Below are 6000 nucleotides of genomic sequence, written 5' to 3'. Positions count from 1 at the left end.
TTTTTTGAGCTAATTACCAATTGTGACTCAAAACTTGGAGTCAAACCAAAAGAGTACCCCAACTTGGGTCAAAGGCAAAAGTAACCTAAAAGCTATTGAAATTACAACTATCTCCTTGTGAACAAACAAAAAAAACGGATTTTTTTTTACGTTTCTACCCCTCGCAAGTCGTCTGTAAACAGACGACTTGAAAATAAGTCGTCCAGACGACTTTAATTTAAGTCGTCTGACAGTTATTCTTAAACATAATTTAAAAATTTTGTAAAAAATATATTGATAAGTGAAAAATTGGAATATGTAATTAACATATGTCTTAAGAGATATAAATTAATATATAACAAATTTCAATTGTTTCAGCCCAGATGAGTGAAAGTAGTGAGTCATGATATTCTTTAGTTTATGTTTCATCAACATATGTTGTAGTATTGTATGTGTTCTTAGGGTTAGTTTTGAGAAGCATTAAAACCGTTTTTGAAAATTTTTAAAATTACCTAGGCGTGTTCATTTCTGTTATAGTAAACACTATTGAAGTATAATTGATTTTATAACGTGGTTAGTAAGTTAATTTAGTCATTTTAGTTTAGGGGTTCATTTTTAGGGTATTGGACGACTAATTAATTTAGTCTCTGTTCCCAGACGACTAAATATAGGTCGTCTGATGTACATTATCAGCCAGAATAAGTCGTCTAAAACCGGACCAAACCTTAAAGTTTACCAATGTAACTTTAAAGCTAACCGGATTATTTACCCAATATATAAGGTGATTTTTTTTTTTCATTTTCCGCGAACAGAAACTCTAACAGTTCTCTCTCACCGGCGATATCAAAGGCGATTCGAATTCCCACTATTTCCGAACAACCATCGTTCCAACGTCGGCTATCTATCTCACTTCATTCTCACCGTGTCGCCGCAGCTTCTTCTAACCCTAGCGCCGTTCGATCCTCAAACCCTAGCGCCCCGCTTCCACTATTCCGAACAAACCGTCGCCCTCGCCCGTGCTCACCAACGTCTCACCGCCGCTTACTCTAAACACAGCTAGCACCGCCGCTTCTTCTAAAACCCTAGCGCCGCCGCTTCTTCTAAACCCTAGCGCCGCCGCTTCTTCTCTGTAAACCGTAAGCGCCGTTTCTCTGTAAACCCTAACGCCGGTAAGTCATCAAACTCGTGAAAAGATGAACATAAAACGTTGTCTTTTCAATTTACTCATTCTCACCGTTCACGTTTATTTTTTCAGATCTATAACCACAATGACGAGTACTCGAACTCCTTCTGCGACTAATCAGGTCCGCTTGAAATTTTTCTACTGGAAGACTTGTAAGTAAGTCGTCTGGAAAGTCTTCAACCTGGACGACTTAGTACGTCCATTTGGAAGACTTCCCAGATGACTTAAAATAAGTCGTCAAACTAAGTCGTCCAGTTGGACGACTTTCTAGACGACTTATTTTTAGTCGTCTACTAAGTCGTCTGGAGTAACAATTAAGGCGTGATTGATTTAGCTTGTGTTCTGACTTCCTATTGTTGTCTTTGATTATTTTGCAGACAAAAAGGATGGATATCCCAGAACTCCCCCGTAGGTTATACACATTAGGGGAAGAGCCAGAAACCCCACAATAGCATTTCGTATCATACGGATAACACGAAGTTGCATACTGCTCTTAAGGAAGCTCTCACTGATGCTGAATTTGAAGAGCTCAGGAGTCGAGATTGGGAGTTTCATCAAGTTCAAGGAGCAGGGATTTGGTTGGGCTTCAAGGCTGGTTCACTACTTGCTCGGTTTAAAGCTGGACATTAAGAAAGAAGTACGAGATGTGGTGTCTCGTTGGTCCAGAACCTGCGAGGTTTTCACTGTTAGAGTTTGAAACATCACTGGTCTAAACTGCGAGTACATCAAGGACCTTGAGACACCAGAATGGAAGTTACCCCACAGATGGTTTCTTTCTGGGAGATGATGGGAGTTCATCGGGAAGCTGGGCCAACTACTGATCAGATAATAGCAGCACTGAAGAGATGCGGGGATTGGTCCAGGGAAGATCGCAAGCGACTCTCGCGTACCTTTCCATCTTCACTGGATTCATTGAAGGGAGAAAGTTCTCAAGCGCTACACGAGCTACTCTGGCAAGGCTAGTGATGGATTTAGAAAGGTTTGAGAATTATCCTTGGGAGAGAGTCGCGTTTAAGGTGCTGATGGACTCTTTGTGGAACAAAGAATTACTGGCTGTTACACCGTGGAGGGTTTATACAAGTTCTTCAGGTCTGGCGTACACAGCTATTCCGGGATTGGGTGCTAGTATTGGTCTACCCAGAGCAAACAGTCCGTCTCCACCGATTCTGGCTTACGAGGGCAGCAGAGGCCGCAGATCATGAAAGCTGCTATCTTGAGTCAGGTACCTTTCCATCTTCACTTAATTAAGTCGTCTGGAAGGTCTTCCAGCTGGACGACTTAGTAGACGACTTATTATAAGTCGTCTGGAAGGTCTTCCAGCTGGACGACTTAGTAGACGACTTATTATAAGTCGTCTGGAAGGTCTTCCAGCTGGACGACTTAGTAGACCCCTTATAATAAGTCGTCTGGAAGGTCGTCCAGCTGGACGACTTAGTTGACGACTTATAATTAAGTCGTCTATTTAGTATTTTGTTTCAAAATATCTAACTCGATTTCTCTTCTATTTACTGCAGACCCGCGTGATCAACTTTGTTGAGAAGGACATTAGTGAAATGTGGCCAAAATGGGACTCTGAGGTGATGACGTGGCCGCGGAGAACATCATAAAAGTCATGTATGATCGGGAGACCGTGGAAGTGGACCATGGATTGCTGGGAAGTCACTGGTATAAAACTAAAGTTTGTGATTCCATCGAAAAGAGCCAAAGAGATGGTTGTGGAGGAGGTGGAGGAAGACAATCAGAGACCTCGGAAGAAAGCTCGTAAAAAGGCTCCTAAAGAGGCTAGAGAAGAGGCTCCTACAGAGGCTAGAGAAGAGGCTACAGAAGAGGCAGAGAAGAGGCTATTGGGTGACCAGAGAGGAGTTAGAAAAATATGTTCAAGGGCTTAGGTGACATAATGAAAGATGGGTTTAAGAAGTGCATCAGGGAGATTAGGAAGATCTCCGATAGATTGGAAGCTGTGGAGAAGAAGGTTGTGTCACCAATCAGGCTACCCCTTAAGCCCCAGAAACCGGGGTTAGTAACAAACAGACTACTCCTCAAAAGGATCAGCCTACACTTCAAACCAATCATCCTACTCCTCCCACCAGACAGCCTGCTCCTCAAAAAAGCAAAGCCTACTCCTCAAACGAAACAACCTGCTCCTCAAACTAAACAGCCTGCTCCTCAAACTAAACAGTCTGCTCCTCAAACTAAACAGCCTGCTCCTCAAAACTAAACAGCCTGCTCCTCAACCGAAACAGCCTGCTCCTCAAAACGAAAAAGCCTTCTCCTCAAAAGAAACAGCCTTCTCCTCTGCCCAAAGAGGTTAGTATCAAATCCTCTCCCAACAAGAATTAAGTCGTCCAGGGTCTTCTAGTTGTCCAGACAACTTTTATTTAAGTCGTCCAGGGTCAACTAGTTGTCCAGACAACTTTTATTTAAGTCGTCCAGGGTTAACTTGCAACTTTTATTGCAGAGATTGTTGCCGGAGGATACAGCAGATGAGGCGATCTCGGTATATAAGATCTTGCCGGAGGATAAAGCAGATGGTGTCACCTCCAAAGAGATTGTTCCTCTCACTTCCACTGACCAACCGAGCTTCGCTTCCAACGATCAACAACCGAGCTTCGCTTCCACCGATCCAAGCGTTCCAGTTTCAGAACCGAGCCTGGTTGTATTGGACAAAACAGCTCCCACTGCTTCTGTGCGTGCAAGGAGTGAACGAACGAAGAAACCTGCTCCCACGCAGATATCTCCTTATACGGCAGAGAGAAGGAAAACTCCTTAGAGTGGGAAAGTATAATCCATTTCCCACACTAAACAAACCTAAGATGAAGGAGCTCGTTGATTGGTTGAAAACTGATCCGTAAGTGATTGCTTTACCCATAATAGCTTGATTTAGTCTACCAAAACTGATTGCTTTTTTGTTTGCAGTGATTATATGACTAAGGAAGAGGACAAACCACGTACATCACCAACTTGGTGGTAATCAAAAACTCCGGACATCCAAAGCATGGCTGGAAGACGTAGTAAGTCTTCTGCTTATCTTTAAGTCGTCTGGTAACTTGTCTTTGTATAGATTTGTAAATATATAAGTCGTCTGGAAGGTTTTCCAGTTGGACGACTTACAAATAAGTCGTCTGGAAGGTTCTAACTTGTATTATTTTATATGCAGCATATAGATGCTTGGATGAATGTGCTGAGGCAGAGGTATAAGGAGAACCCACAATGTTTCCGGAGCGAGCGAATGTGCTTCCTGGATCACAACTTTACCCAGTCTTGAAGAGAACAGTATATGTTCTTCAAAGCATCGTCGTCTGATCACAATGGTTTAGGAAAAATGCTACCTAGTGGGGCGGCGAGTTTGTATGACGGATCAATGCCTTCATTTTGCCAATCAAACAAGAAGTGGGGGGAGGACATTGATGATATCTATGCGCCACTGAACTTGGACAACAAACATTGGGTGGCTATTTGGATATCGATCCCTAAGAGGCACATAGTCGTCTGGGACAGCATACCTTCAACTACCATACCAGAAAGATGGGATGAGATAATGGAGCCTTTTCTCGAGATGGTCCCTTATCTGATTGTGGAGTGCGGAGACCAGATGCATGGGTTGGAGCGATACACATATGAGAGACTGCTGAAAGATGTACCCACGGCCAACAATGGTGATTGTGGCGTGTACGCTGCAAAGTACATTGAATGTCATGCTCTTGGGGTCCCCTTTAGCCCTAAAGACTTTGCTAGGTCCAATGCGAAGACTATGAGGGATAATATGGCTTTGGTTATATGGACGGAGCTTGTTGATCAGCATCTGAAAGATAATGAGGGGTGGTATGTTTGTGGGCATGTATGATTAGATACACAAATCTAACTTGTATAGATTTTTTAACTTGTATAGATTTTTAACTTGTATAGATACACAAATCAATTGTATATTTGAACTATTTGTATACACAAATCTATTTGTATATTTGAACTATTTGTTTACACAAATCTATTTGTATGTTTGTGGGCATGTATGATTTATTTGATTTTCTAACTTGTATAGATTTTCTAACTTGTATAGATTTTCTAACTTACAAATAAGTCGTCTGGAAGGTTTTCCAGCTGGACGACTTACAAATAAGTCGTCTGGAAGGTTTTCCAGCTGGACGACTTACAAATAAGTCGTCTGGAAGTTTTTCCAGCTGGACGACTTACAAATAAGTCGTCTGGAAGGTTTTCCAGCTGGACGACTTACAAATAAGTCGTCTGGAAGGTTTGGACGACTTACAAATAAGGTAGTCTAAAAATAAAATACACTGGACGACTTCGTAAAAGGTCGTCTAAAAAAAAATACACTTGAAGGGATAGTAGAAGGTAGTCTAAACACTAGACGACTTAAATACACTGGACGACTTCGTAAAAGGTCGTCTAAAAAAATACACTTGAAGGGATAGTAAAAGGTAGTCTAATACACTGGACGACTTAAATACACTGGACGACTTCGTAAAGGTCGTCTAAAAAAAATACACTTGAAGGGATAGTAGAAGGTAGTCTAATACACTGGACGACTTCGTAGAAGGTAGACGAAACACTGGACGACTTAGAAATTAGTCGTCTGGACGGGTAATCAAGACTGGACGACTTAAATTTAGGTCGTCTGGACAACTAGTCAACTGGTTGTGTACATTGTGGTTTCGTATGTCCAGTTTCCTTGCAGTTTGAGCATCTCCGTGCCCTGTGTTTCTTCCTGGGTTTGTGTCCTCTCATCCTAGATAGCTCCAACCAAGATTGCCATCTTGATTTCTTCTGTCTCCCCGGACCACGCTTTACGTTTGGAGGAAAGCATTCTCGTTCCTCAATAT

The sequence above is a fragment of the Raphanus sativus genome, chromosome 6, assembly GCF_000801105.2.
Source record: "Raphanus sativus cultivar WK10039 chromosome 6, ASM80110v3, whole genome shotgun sequence".
Classification (NCBI taxonomy): Eukaryota; Viridiplantae; Streptophyta; class Magnoliopsida; order Brassicales; family Brassicaceae; genus Raphanus; species Raphanus sativus.
Note: the sequence above shows the minus strand (reverse complement) of the source record.